This window comes from Rattus norvegicus, chromosome 10 (genome assembly GCF_021556685.1).
Source record: "Rattus norvegicus strain SHRSP/BbbUtx chromosome 10, alternate assembly SHRSP_T2T, whole genome shotgun sequence".
NCBI classification, from domain to species: domain Eukaryota; kingdom Metazoa; phylum Chordata; class Mammalia; order Rodentia; family Muridae; genus Rattus; species Rattus norvegicus.
The window spans coordinates 20,710,348-20,725,514 of record NC_141543.1 but is presented as its reverse complement, the minus strand read 5'-3'; positions in this window follow the sequence as shown (position 1 = coordinate 20,725,514).

Genomic DNA, 15,167 nt, shown 5'->3' with positions numbered 1-15,167 from the left:
CTTACCTAGACAACAGGATAGGTCAGAGTTAGAGGAACCGAAACAGTTCAGAGCCCACCCTACCCAGGAGATGGCCTGGAACCCTGCAGGTATGATCAAAGAACAGACAAGGTCCCTGTCCCTTGGACTCTCAGGACCATCAGTCACACAGCAGGCTTCCCTGGTGTTGTTCCGTGAAATGGGGTCACCATGATTCCCTGGTCCCTGATGCGCATCAACATGTGGTTAGATCAGGAGGCATCTCTGGAACTGGGGCACGCTGGGGTGCAGAGAGATTACTTATGGATTTGGGGGTTGGGGGAGCTTAAGGTTAATGGTGCCAGACCTCAGGGCAGATGTTGCTCTTCCTGGTAGGGTGGAGGGCTGTCCTCTCTTCTGGGACCTGAGCTCACCCTCCCTCCTCATGCCTCCCCAGCCCTGAACTAGGCTTCCATGAGTGTCTCTGTGGCAGGAGAAAAGCTGGGAGAGCCACCAGAGCATGGTGACAATAGGGAGGAAGGGACCGGTCCCTCAAGAGGCTGAAGGACTAGGTGACCTCCAGAAGGCCCCAGGGTGCCTGCATTCACTGGGATGAGGCAGTGTTACTAACTGCACTCCAGTGGGACGATCAGCCCTCAGGTGGGCTCCAGGGCTGGGGGAGCTCCTATTGCTGAGACAGTAGGTAGTCGGACTAGCCTGCTTCAGTGTCTCCCAACTCAGCCCCAAGGTTCTGGACCCAGGCTTTGTGTAATTTATTAGGCTCAGAGAAGTCAGTCAGGGGATGATCAAGACAAGGGAGTGAGTCCTGGAGCAACAACAGGTCCTAGAGGTAGTCAGGTCTTGGATCCCTACTGAGAGGGTCCTCCTCCCTCCACAATGGAGGCTGGGTGCGTCTCAGGGTGCATGGACGGTTGGGCTCCAGCAGGAGCATCAGCGCAGGTAGGGCCAATGGGCCATGCCCCCAGCCCAGGTGCTCCCATTTGAGGAGGACCCATCACAGGGACCCACATGTTAGCCAGGTGTGGTAGGTCCTTTAATCCAAGCACTTGGGAGGCAGGGGATCTCTGAATTTTAGGCCAGCCTGGTTTGCATAGTGAGTTCCAGGTCAGCTAAAGTTACAGTGAGACCCTGTCTCAGAAACATCAAGAATCCATCATAAAAACAAACAAACAAAAAAACCCCAAAGACACTCTGCGTTCTGAAACTGTAAGTCCCTGTCAGGGCTGAAACAAGGATCCCATGACTCCTTAGTTCCCACCCTCCTACCCAAGCTGGACTTGAAACTTCTCCCTAAATGTCCATCCCAGTCCTCTCAAGCAGGATGCAGTGTGGTGGGGTCTTGATGCTAGAACACAGTGGTAACAGGATACAAAAGGTTTGTAAGGTACTTTTACTCCTAGTACTTGGAAGGCAGGAGGATCTCTTTGAGTTCCAGGGCATTCTGGTCTAGACAGTGAGTTCCAGGCCAGCCAGGGCTCTATAGTGAGATTCTCTATCTCTAAGGAAAACAAATCCTGCCCCTAGTTTGGGTCTTCCAGATGGAAGGAGGACTTTCAGGAAATAATTCACTGCTGATCAACAAGTGTGAGCTGTCATCCCTTGGGCTCCTTTATGAAATTAGGACATTAACTGGGCCGTTGGGTGAGCACACACAGGGTTCCTTCCACTGGCCTAGAAATGGCCTCCTCTGGCTAGAGAGCTCCTAATAGGAGAAGAGACCTTGTCCTAGCCCAGTCATGACTGGAGCCCACTCTGATGACTCTGGGGTAGCCTGGGCTGGACTGACTGCTTTATCCTTAGGTCTCCAGGAGTGGTGACAGCAGTGGTGGATAAACTGGACAAGGAGGCATTTCAGAAGCTCCATGCAGAAGACAACCCCTAACTCCAGATGACTGATTCTCTCACAAATAAAAGGACAAAGGTCAGGCTGTGCCCAAGCCAAGGAGAAAGAATGCTAGTTGGCCATTTACCTACAGGTAGTTGAGCCTGAAGGCTGTTAGAATCTGTAGAACCCTTTTTTCTGGGAGAACAGAGCCTGAGCCAGGGGAGGGGCCTTTCAGCCTTGGGGGAGGGGCTGTTGGACAGGATGGTAACAGCACGTTAAGTTTATTCTTATTCCTGTAGGCCACAGAAGCCAATTGGGATTGGGAAAATGCTGTTTCTCTTCAACAGCTCCTAACAGACATTTTAAAAATAGTATCTTAGAAAGCCTGGAAGTGTTTTTCAAAAATAATCCAGACAGCTACAAGGAGCGATGCCATGTTGGGGAGACGGCTCAGTGATTAAAACTCTTACTTGTAAGTGTGAGGATGTGAGTGTGGATCCCCAGCGCCCACATAAATGCTGGTGGGTGTAGTAGCTGTTCAGTAACTCCAGTACTTTTAAGGTAGAGAGAGAGAATGAGGTTTGCATAAGAATGGCCCTCATAGGGCTGGGGATTTAGCTCAGTGGTAGAGCACTTACCTAGGAAGCGCAAGGCCCTGGGTTCGGTCCCCAGCTCCGAAAAAAAGAACCAAAAAAAAAAAAAAAAAAGAATGGCCCTCATATATGCTTAGTCTGCAGCTGATGAACTATTTGGGAAGGATTAGTAGGTGTGGCCTTATTGGAGGAGGTGTGTGAGCTTTGAAGGTTCAAAAAACCCATTCCAGGCCCTCCCTCCCCTCTCTGCCTGCTATCTGTGGATCAAGATGTCAAAGCTCTCAGCTATCAACATGCTTGTCTGCTTCCTGCCATGATGAGGGTGGACTAACCCTCAGAAACTGTAAGCTTAATTTAAATGTTTAGCTTAAGCTTAAGTTAAATGTTTTCTCTTATAAGAACTGTCTCAGTTCTGGTGTCTCTTCAGAGCGGTGGAGCAGTGGCTGAGACACAGAGGATCTCTGGAGCAAGCTGGCTAGCCAGACTAATTGTACTGGTGAACCCTGGGTTCAATTGAGAGACCCTGCCTCAGTGAACTATTGAAGAGCAATTGAGGAAGATTTCTAATGTCATCCTCAGGTCTGCACACAAATATATCCATACACGTGGATGGGCATATGTACACACACCTCCCCCAAACACATACACACATGAGTACACACCACATGTACAGACAAGAGGAAAAGACCAGGGAAGACCCATCTAGGTAGCTCTTGTCCAATTTCACCTCTGGAGACAGCTGACCCTAGCTTAGGGACACAGACTCTATGCCCCTGTCTTAGGAAGCGTACTTCTTTTTTTTTTTTTTTTTTTTTTTGGTTCTTTTTTTCGGAGCTGGGGACCGAACCCAGGGCCTTGCGCTTCCTAGGTAAGCGCTCTACAACTGAGCTAAATCCCCAGCCCCAGGAAGCGTACTTCTTAACTGGGTTGACTGAAGTCCTTGGTACCAGATAGTTATGGTGAGCTGAGGATCATGCTTCAGAGAAAGGCCTGCTGAAGACATGGGCATCTCTTTGCTTTTTTTTTTTTTTTTTTCCGGAGCTGGGGTCCAAACCCAGGGCCTTGCACTTGCTAGGCAAGCGCTCTACCACTGAGCCAAATCCCCAACCCCAGGGCATCTCTTGGCTAACAACTCTGCAAGTTGGGCATGGAGGTGCTTGTGTGCAGTCTGGCGCTTGGGAGGCTGAGGCCTGAAGTTCAAGGCTAGCATAAGCTACACTTCAAGATCCGAGAGACAGAGACAGAGAGACAGACAGAGACAGAGGGAGGATCCTGCCTAACTTGGAGGCAGGAGTAGGTACTGGGAGGATGCAAAGGCAAAACCCACACCTAGTGGTGATGCAGTATGTATCCATCTGACACTGTGGTTCCTGCCCAAGGACTGGGGTCGTCATCACTGGAAGAGCAGCGACCGCCACTCCAGATGCTTGCTCTCTGTGAATAGCAGCAGATTGTGTCAGGGCGCTGAGCCCTGAACCTCAGCACCAAGGGGAATGGCAGAGCATCAACTCAGGTACGCTCCCAAAACAGGCAACGTTGTTCAGCTGAAGGCCGTACAGTTCCAGTGATTCCAGGGGGGATGTTTCTGTGTTTTGCACCTCTCCTGCCACCTAGGGTGGGGTCCATGGGCATGGTCTCTCCCTAAAGATAAGGATAGCATCTAACAGATGTGGTGTGGTCTGGGCAGCATAGGGTATGCAGACGGTGAGGTCATGTGTGGAGCCTCATGAGTGGGAATGGTCCGCTGGCATCCCGTGTTGAGGGAGGAGAGATGAAACTGCTGTGTGCTCTGCCCGGAACCACCTTCCTCCCACCTGAACTGTTTGTGGTACCTGTGCACTTGCCTGCGTGGTAGCTCTTAGTGGAAGCCATAGGCCTCACCTGCTGCTGCAAGAGGAGTGAGGCATGGCCACACCCCAACCAAGAAAGCTGGAGCCTAGCTTTGGGCCCCTCTCATGTTGTAATGCTAAGGTCCACTTCCTTTATCACCAGGAGTGCTCTCAGGACAAAGTCTGTACACATCATCTTCTATGATTTCTGGGCATCTATTCTATTCTAGTGGGAGGGTATCTCCACAGACAGTCATCCCTCACGTGTCCCTCTAGTCCTGATTCTGTGCCTGAGCCAGGAATGAGGGTCAAGGGATGCCTCACATGTTTAGCTGCTGGTTAGCATGGGAGGAGAGGCCAGGCTCCAGATCCCTGGGTGGCTAGAATGTCTTCAGGAGCCTCTGTGCTTGTCACCTGGCTTGTCCACTGTCTTAGCCTTGAACTCTTGGATGCTTCTACACAGAGACCCTGTCTTGTGCCTGAAGCCAGATCTGGCCAATGACTTCTCAGAAACAGTCAAATACTAACCCTAGAACCTGTTCTTGTCCATGGCCTCTCCCCATGCCTCACCTCTCTCATAAACGTATGGTGGCGTACGTATCATGAGAACTGGTCTTCCTTCCCTATCTCATGTGTAGACACAACCTTGCTGCTTGAAAGCTGTGAGGTGGAAACACAGCTGGGGTAGGGGAGTTAACTGACCATGCCATGTGGTCAGGACTAGTCCAGGGGTAGTCAGGTAATCATTCCTTATTGTGCTGCTATCAACAGAGGAGTCTTGGGGGCAAGTACATCCTGTGTTTGCTGCATCTGTGGTATACATGATCTCCATGGCAGGATCTCTTATCTACATGGGTTTTGGGGGTCTTCTCATTGCCACCAATGAGAATGTCTGCTATGCCTGCAGACTGTCTGACCTGCTGTACCACCTGTTGGCTCATGCCAGTCACTCCTGAAACTACACAGAGCTGACAGGTGGGTAGTAAACCCAGGAGAGAGGACCCAGGACATCTGTGTGCAAAAAAGTGGCTTCAGGTGACTCTGCCTGCCTCAGTTAGGGTTTTATTGCTGTGAAGAGACACCATGACCAAAGCAACTCTTAGACACAAAACATTTAACTGGGACTAACTTAAAGTTTCAGAGGTTCCATTCATTATCATCATGGTGGGAAGCATGGCAATGCCCAGGCAGAAATGGTGCTGGAAGAGCCAAGAGTTCTACATCTTGATCCAAAGGCAGACAGGAAGAGGCTCTCATTCCACTCTGGGCAGAACTTGAGCACTGGGAGACCTCAAGGCCCCGCCCCCACAGTGACACACTTCCTCCAACAAGGCCACACCCACTCCTATAAGGCCATACCTCCAAATAGTGCCACTTCCTGTGGGCCAAGCATTCAAACACATGAGTCTATGAGGGCCAAACCTATTCAAACCACCACACTGCCCATATCCTGTCATATAAGTGCCCTTAGACTGAGTGGATTCAGGTGTCTTATTTGCTGAGCCTTTGGGGTCTGTCTGTTCAGGTGGCCCTCTGTGTGACTTTGACCCTTCCTGGAGAGGCTGAGTTTGATATAGGCCCTGGTAAAGTACTGGGACTTCATGGAGACAGGCATGTCTGTCACATAAGATCATAGCTGTAAGGGGCTGTCAGACAGGACAGATGAAGGCCCTAAAGCATTACCCAGCTGGGAATCTGCCCTTTCCTAGTCAGTTATTTCTGGTCTGTCAGCTTTAACCATAACCAGTTAAGTCATCAGAGAAATATCCATTTCCCACCCTGTCAGGCTCTACAAAGCCCACCAGGTGTGGGCTCCTAAAACCACAGATCAGCAGTCTGTGGTTGATCAGGATAGGTTCAGGCCAAAAGGTGGATGAACACAAGGTTTTGAGGACTAGTTTACATCTTGTGCATTGGTGACAAATGTGCCCTAGCCAGTCAGCCTTGAACTCAACACTCAACCATGGGGGCCTCAGGCTTGAGAAAGCCCCAGACCTGCTGACCCTAGAGCAAGTGGGCTTCCTCATGTCCAGGATCTGGTGTCCTGGTACATCCTGTGTGGGTGGAGCAGGCCCTACTCAAGGATCCCTAGGCCTCCTTGCTATGATGTTCTGAGGACCAGGTCCTGATTCAACAACTGATGGGGGTTTGATTGTCCATTTCTGAAATGGGAGCAAGGCAGGTGGAGCGAAAGCAATGCCTGAAAGAACTCATGAACATTACTAGAGAGGACTTAGGGCTTATACAAATTGTCAGGGAGGGCCTCATTGGCTCATGATATACTCAGGGCCTCTCTGTGGCTCAGGCATTGGTCTCGGGCAGCCCCAAATGAAGATTCAAGGCAGCAAAGTAGACTTTGGGAGCTGGGAGACCATCTTTGTTGAGAACTTGCAAGAGACGTCTTTTTCTTTGTAGCTCACCTGTGTACATTCCTGTGCATGGCTTCTCCCTGATGGTAAATGGTGTGGTTCTAATCAAAAGCTAATGTCATCATCAGATGAATGGTAAACTAAGGCACCATTGTCCTTCTGTAAAGTCAAGAGAAGTTGCTCTACTCAGACACCCAAAGGTCCAGTCACCCATACCACAGCCAATATCTGAGCAGCCCAGAGCTGTCCCACTTCTCCTTGTCCTGCCTGTATGGGTATAGTCTATCCAGGAGGGCTCCCCTTGACAGGGGATACAGGGCCAGGCCCATGTCAGAGGCGTCTTTCCACTACACCCTAGGAGTTGCTGTGGCCCATTTTGCTTCAGGTATTCACTCTATCCTAGAACTCAAGCAGCCTTACTTTTCTGCCCTACAAACTCTTGCACTGCACCACTGGGCCTGAGATCTCCAGAGAAAACAAGAACATTTGGGAGAGCGTGAGCTGCCGAGAAGAGCAGAGCAGCAAATAGGCAGTGTGCTGGGTTGGTGACACCCCGTGGCACCAACTTAGAGCTCCTAGAGGAGGTGGGTGTCATGCTCACTGGCTGGACTTGGGGTGGGGAAGTCTCCAACCATCACTCAGAGAATGTGCCTTTGGGCTCTGTGCATCAATACAGGTTTGGCTCCTCAGTCCCTGTTCTCCGAAAGGGATTAGGAGGCCAGTGGGAAAGTGTTGTGGGACCACAGAACTGGAACTGACCAAACCACAAATTAGAGGACAAACAGCCTCCAGAGAAATCACCATTTACTTTCTCCTTGGGAGTTAGTGTTCACCTAGAAACCGGAAGGGCATGTTTTGCTAAGGTCCTCCATCTTGAAACCTCACAATGGGGTACCCTCGGCAACCATGTTGGAGTTGGGTATGGAGGCATCTAAAGCTGGCTAGCAAAACTGACCGGATTTTAAGGGACATAGTGCTATGTCAGAGTCATTTGCACTACTCTAAAATGTGTGTAGGCTCAAGACTTTCGAACACTTGGAAAACACGGCAGGTCTGTGGAAGTGGATAGCTGGGAGACGTGCCCAGGGCCTATGGTCTATCCATCCCTGAGGGTGCAGAAGGAGGAGGAGGGTGAGGCCAGGAGTGCAGCTGGTCAATGTCTTCCCTCCCAATTTCCTTGAAAGGTAAGTATCAAGGAACTTCATCATGAGATTCAGTTCTGCTGGACCTTGGTCCGTACAGTGGTCTCAGTGACTCTTGGTTAAGGCGAAGAAACTTTGAAGTGACCAGTTTGATATTGGTTGTTTCAGCTTTCCTCAGCCCTAATCTGTCAACAACAACAACAATAACAACAACAACAACAGCAGCAGCAGCAGCCTGCCTCTTCCCAGCTCACCGACACACTATTTTATAGAATTAGGAGTTACCTGAATTGGCACTTAAAAGTGAAGCAAGGTCTTTGAACTAATTGTTCATTGGTTTTGTTTTTTGAGTCCTGGATGTCCATGTAGAGGTAGGCACTCATGCTACCACAGCTGTGGGGTCCCGGGCAGATGAGATGCTGCATTTTCTGAGCTTCTATCTGCTCATCCAAGAATGGGAACATAGGACGTGCAAAGGCGAAACTGAGACACAGTGACGAGCTCTCATGGTACCTGAGAGGTGGGTATCATTAAATGTGAGAATATTAATAGGGGTTGGGGAAATGGCTCCATGGCTTCGTACTTCCCGAATAAGCACGAAGATCTGAGTTTGATTCCCTATGTTGTGATGACTGTTCTTGGTGGTCAGCTCAACTATGTCTGGAATTAACTAAAACCCAAGCAGTGGAGTGCACGTTTGAAGGATACTTTTATTTTCTTTTTAAATTTTATTCATTCTATTTATTTTTTTAAATATTTTATTTATTTATTATATATTATGATTACACTGTCGCTATCTTCAGACACACCAGAAGAGGGCATCAGATCTCATTTCAGATGGTTGTGAGCCACCATGTGGTTGCTGGGATTTGAACTCAGGACCTCTGGAAGAGCAGTCAGTGCTCTTAACCGCTGAGCCATCTCTCCAGCCCCCTATTCATTCTATTTATATGAGTACACTGTATCTATCTTCAGACACACCAGAAGAAGACATCAGATCCCATTACAGATGGCTGTGGGCCACCACGTGGTTGCTGGGATTTGAACTCAGGACCTCTGGAAGAGCAATCGGTGCTCTTAACCGCTGAGCCATCTCTCCAGCCCAGGATTTTTTTCTTAATTAAATCATCTAAAGTGGGAAGACGCAGCGTGTTAGTCAGTATTGCTGTCAAGAGACACTTTGACCGTGGCAACTTTTACGACAGAAATCATATTTTTTTTCCTTTTTTTCGGAGCTGGGGACTGAACCCAGGGCCTTGCGCTTCCTAGGCAAGTGCTCTACCACTGAGCTAAATCCCCAACCCCCGACAGAAATCATTTAATTGAGGACTTACTTACAGTTTAGTCCATTATCAGCATGGTGGAAAGCAAGGTGGTGTGCAGGCAGATGCTGGAGCAATAGTTGATCCATAAGTAGAGACAGAGAGAGACAGAGACAGAGACTGGCCTGGCATGGGCCTCTGAAACCTGAAAGCCCACCCACCTCCAGTGACACACTTCCTCCAACAAGGCCACACCTCCTAATTGTTCCAATCCTTCTCAAATAGTGTCACTCCCTGATGGCTAAGCATTCAAACATATGAGCCTACGGGGACCATTCTTATTCAAGTCACCACACCTACTTTTAATCCAGACCCTTTGCAGTGGCAAGATCCACTTTAATCTGACTTCTGCTGGCAGCCTAGACGAAGGGCACTGGAGAAGAAGCTTGCTCTCTTTGCCTGTTGCTCTTGCTCTTGCTGGCCAGGCCATTCCTTCCCTGGCATCATTGGATGGAGTCTACCTGTTTGACATGGTGGCATATATTGAAGACTAGCTGAGACATCCAGCCTTGTAGATGAACAACTATTCTACTGGATTCTTAAACCTTCCATTGATAGACAACCATTGTTGTACTGACTGGAGCACGGCCTATGAACTATTCTAATAAATCCCCTTTATCTATCTATCTATCTATCTATCTATCTATCTATCTATCTATCTATCAATGTCTATCTAGACATAAATTCATTCTGTAAATTATGTTTCTCTAGAGAATGCTGACTTTGCTTTTAGAGAACCAAACAGACTTTGGTGCCAGAAGTGGTTCTAGAGCAACAGAAGTATAAGGATGAACTTTAAGACTGTGGAATAGACTTCCCAGTTTGCAGCGCCTGCAGTCACTGAGACCTTCTCCAGTTACTGAGACCTCTTTTAGTAGCCCAGAGACTACTGGAAACCCATGATGTAAACTATTTGGTAGACTTAAAAAGACTAATGCATTATATTATCCTGATCCATCGATGGTTAAAGGCAATGGATTTGGTGACTCTGTTTCAAAAACCTTTGACAGTTTATGGAAAAAATACGGAAATGATGGTGCTGGCTGGTTGCCCCTAGCATCTCTGGATAAATTGGCAAAGGAAAAGAATGAGCTGCAGGATAAGATTAACCAACTTCTAGCATCTCAGAATGTGGCACAGGGCAACAGTGAACTCAGTGGGAAACAGACCAGCTCCAGACACACAGAAACAACCTAAAGGTTTCTAAGTTGCCCTGGAAGAGGATCTTCTTTCCAGCAGTCCCAGAATTCAAGTTGCGAAAAGATCAAACTGAAGCCCTTATTATAAGGTTGGGTGAATTATAACAAAAAAAATTCAAGTTCCAGGCTCAGAGGATCAATGGTGAAAGCGAGGGCGTTGCCAATGGAAAGAGTAAGTTCTGTAACTTAGGCTGAGGATGTGTGGAGAGCCCGATTGAAGCTGAGAACGTCCAACCCAGATTCTCAAGGGTTTATCTCACCTGAGGAGGTCGTCTCCCCACCCTCAGCAGAAGATGCGTTCCAACAACCTGAAATACTGCCCTTTTCACCTTTGACTGTGGAAACCAATCCTTCATTGTCTGCTAAACTAGCAGTGGCTTTCTCTGGAGGAGATGTCAGGCACACAATATTGATGTTCTTCAGGGCTGACTAACAGTTTCCTCTAGACCCATAACCAGACTTAAGGCTAAGCAGGCTCCTAGGGGGGAGCTCGGAGAGTCCATGAGGAGGTGCACTACACTGACGAGCTTAATGACTTTGCTAATTCATTCAAGCAGAAGTCTGGGGAATATGTGTGGGAGTGGATTTTAAGGGTGTGGGTTAACGGTGGAAGGAACATAGAACTGGATCATGCTGAGTGTATTGATGTGGGGCCCACTGAATGAAGAGTCTAGGTTTAGTAAGGAAGCTTGTACAGTTTTGTTTTTAAAAGTGTCAAGGGTTGGGGATTTAGCTCAGTGGCAGAGCGCTTGCCTAGTAAACGCAAGGCCCTGGGTTCGGTCACCAGCTCTGAAAAAAAAAAAAGAAAAGAAAAAAAGAAGAAGTGTCAAACGTTTGTTTGAATGGTCGGCTCACACATTTGTCAAAAGATGGCCTACTGAAAAGGAATTGGAGATTCATGATATCCCTTGGCTTAGTGTTGATGAGGGGAGTGTAAGGCTCAGGGAAGACGCCGTGCTAGAGTGGGCACTGTCCCAGAAGACTCGCCCTTCACTAACAGTGTGAGACAACGACTGCTGAGAGGGTGCCGCCCACCGGAAGAGCTCTGCACCTCGGTCTGGAAGAATCAGTGCAATGGGTTTAACTGGGCCCAGAAGCAGCAGGGCCAGGTGGCCCCACTGACTTGCCAACGGGGAGGGATTTACTTATTGTAATGGGCAGCACGGGCAGCGTGAATTTGACGGTGGCATGACTTGTATGGACCTTTGGTACCGGCTAATCAATCATAGTGTCCCCAGGCATGACACAGATAGGAAGCCGACTGCATTTTTGTTAGATCTGTATAAGCGGAAACATTCTGAAGCAAATGAAGAAAGACTACACTGGGTCATGGCAAAAGGGACTCTAGGCCTGTGATCCAATTCCAGGCTTGAGCCAGCTTGCAGACCCAGAAATCCCTTGAATGAAGGGATGGCCAGGTTCCCCTGAGGAGGGACCTTGATAAAATACCTAAGAGTTCTACTGTTAGCATCTCTCCAATCCTTCCCTCAGAGGAACCTATAGTCTTTTACAAGGGTAACGGTACACTGGGGGCACTGGGGAAGCAATTAGACTTTCTGGGGTCTACTGGAGACTAGTTCTGAATTGACACTGATTCTGGGATACCCGAAGAAACATTGTGGCCCTCACGTTAAAATAGGGGCTTGTGGAAGTCAGGTGACTAATGGAATTTTGGCTGGTGTCTAACTCATACGAGGCCTCCTAGGTTCTTGAACTCATCCTGTGGTTATTTCCCCAGTTCCAGAAAATACAATTGACATAGATATACTTAGAAGTGGCAGAATTCTCCCATTGGTCACCTGACCTGTGGAGTGAGGGCTATTATGGTTGGAAAGGCTGAGCAGAGGCCTTTAGAGTTGCCTCTGCCAGACAAAACAGTGAATCCAAAACAGAATCGCATCCTTGGGAGGGAATATTTCGGATCCTCCACTGATAGCCATTGTTAGTCGAGCTGGACCTCAGCCTTTAAGCCATTCTAATATATCCATTCAGTAAGTTCTGTTCCTCTAGAGAACGTGACTAAGACCCGAGTTCGAAAAGGCAGTGTACGTTTGTAATCCTAGTGCCAAGAGGCGGAGGCAGGTGGATCCCTGGAGCTTCTCAGCCGATCAGTCGAGCCTCATCAGCGACCCTCAGTTCCTAGAATCTGTCTCCAAAGCTGAAGCCGATGGCTCCTGAGGAACAACACCCAGTGGGTGCCTCCACATACATGTGTGTCCACCTGCACATGTGTATCTGTGCACATGTCCTGCACACACATATGCAAAATAAGCAAATACATGATGTTAGTGTGCATAACACTGTTGGACTAGGGCTCATGATTTGGAATGGGATCTTTCTGTTGTTCAGAAATTGTAGTTAATGCTCAAATATAAAAACAGAATGTACTGTAGAATCCTGGGTAGGCCTTCGTGAGCCACAGGAGGTCAGGGTCGGGTGCCTTTGGTTTTATAAAGATGGGAATGAGAAGCTGGTAGTTCTGGATCCTTCTCTGAGAGTTCCCACCATGGGACTCAGAGCTTGTACATCCAGGGCTCACAAAACAAACAAACAAACAAACAAAAAAACCTTGTCTCTTTCTGTCTCAGATTTATTTATTTATTTATGTATTTATTTATTTATTATGTACATAGTATCCGCCTGCAGGTCAGAAGAGGGCGCCAGTTCTCATTAAAGAGGGTCGTGAGCCACCATGTGGTTGCTGGGAATTGAACTCAGGACCTCTGGAAGAGCAGTTTGTGTTCTCACCTCTGAGCCATCGCTCCAGCCCAAGAAGTCTGTTTCTGAAGACGTCGGCAAGTGCTGCAGGCTGGGTCCAACCTCAGACAGTTACTGTAATGGAGAGACCCTCTGTGCTCATGAGACTGAGTCCATAAGAAGTGAAGTGAGGCAGCGGGGCTGTGCTGGGTGCTCAGCCTCAGGTACTGGTGACATACTTGTGTGCAGGATAGTTTTATGTCAATTCGACAACAGCTACAATCACTGGTGAGGAGGGAACCCCAAATGAGGAAATGCCTCCATGAGACTGGTCTGCAGGCATGGCTGTAGGCTGTGAGGTGTTTTCTTAATTAGTGATTAATGTTGGAGGGCCTCGCCTATTGTGGTGGTGCCATCCTCTGGGCTGGTGGTCCTGGGTTCTATAAGAAATCAGGCTGAGCAAGCCATGACAAGCAATCGAATAAGCAGCACCCTCCATGGCCTCTGCAGCAGCTCCTTCCTCCAGGTTCCTGCCCTGACTTCCTTCCAAGGTGATCCATGATATGGAAATGTAAGAGAATAAACTCTTTCTTCCCTGAGCTGCTTTTGGTTCTAATGTTCAACCATAGCAGTAGAAACCCCGACTAAGACAAGCCGCCCGTCTTTATCACCAGCCTCCATGCCTCCGGATTAGAGCCGTTGTGGGTGTGTTGTCACTGACAAAACGCAGTGATTTAAAGGGAGAGCATATTTGTTTGGGTGCATGATTTCGGAAGCTTCTGTCTAGTCATTTGCATCCTTGCTGCGGGCTTGTGTTGAGGCAGAGGACCACGGTGGGAAGCACATGGTGGAGTGAGCGGCTCACCTCACGAGAGCCAGGAAGCAGAGAGAAGGAATATGTGCCGTGGGATCAGATAGACCCTTTAAAGCCACACATTTGGTGACCCACTTCCTATACTGAGGCCCCCTTTCAAGAATGCCATCAAATTGGGCTGGAGAGATGGCTCAACCGTTAAGAGCACCCAACTTCTCTTCCAGAGGTCATGAGTTCAATTCCCAGCAACCACATGGTGGCTCACAACCATCTGTAAAGAGATCCGATGCCCTCTTCTGGTGTGTCTGAAGACAGCTACAGTGTGCTTATATAAATAAATGAATAAATCTTTAAAAAAAAAAGAATGCCATCAAATTACGAATCCCTGGAAGCATTAAGGGTCAGAGCCCTCACGGTTCAGTTGCTCCCTCAAAAGCTCTACTTCTGGACAGTATGTCTTCAAAAGCCAAGCCTTTGGATGGGGGTGGGGAGTTGTACTGCATATCCAAACGGGACCAGTGCAGTATAAAAATCTCAGGTCACCTCAGTGGTAGAGCGCTTGCCTAGCAAGCGCAAGGCCCTGGGTTCAGTCCCCAGCTCCGAAAAAAAGAAAGAAAAGGGGGAAAAAAAATCCCAGGGAGGTAAGAGCATCTAAGAAACAGGAGCAGGCACATACCCGCAATGAAAGACCATCTTTGATTTCCACATTGTCATGGGGTTGACGACGAGTAAAGCCGACCACAGGCTGGAGGAGACAAGAAGGATGGACCACGCGGAGGAGGTGCTTCACGTGGGCAAGATGCCCAGAGACGGTGCAGGTGCAAGGGTGGGGAGCGGAGAAGCACAAGGAGCTAACACACGGTGTGAAGAGATGTGAAGAAAAACTGCAGAGAACAAACAGGTCAGCCCCTCTTCCCCCAGCCCCAGACCTGTCAAAGATGAACAGCAAGTCTCAGAGAGGCACGCTGTCTGGAAAGACCCCAAGACCAAGAGATAAGCACACAGAATGGAGATGCTCACAATTCTACCACAGTGGCTCTTACATGGGTGATTCTGTTCCCAAGGAGCTCTGTTCAGCCTGAAGATCCTACACCGCAGGACTGCTGTAGCATCTGCTGGTGGAGGAAAGGAGGCTGCTCAGCCCCCCACGGCATAGAAGTGGGGAAACCACAGTGGAAGACCGGATGTAGATGCTGGCTGTGCCCAGCGGACATCTTGCTGTGCAGCTGCTGTGGTCTCGGACTGAGGGGCTGGTGTTGGAATCTCTGATGACCCAGGCGCTGTACTCGGCTGAATTCAGCATGGCCACCAGATGGCGCCTCAGACCCATTGGATTAACGCTCCCTGTTTAGAAGGCTCTGGAAGCCCTCTAGTGTGGGCCCAGGGCCCCCCCCCCTT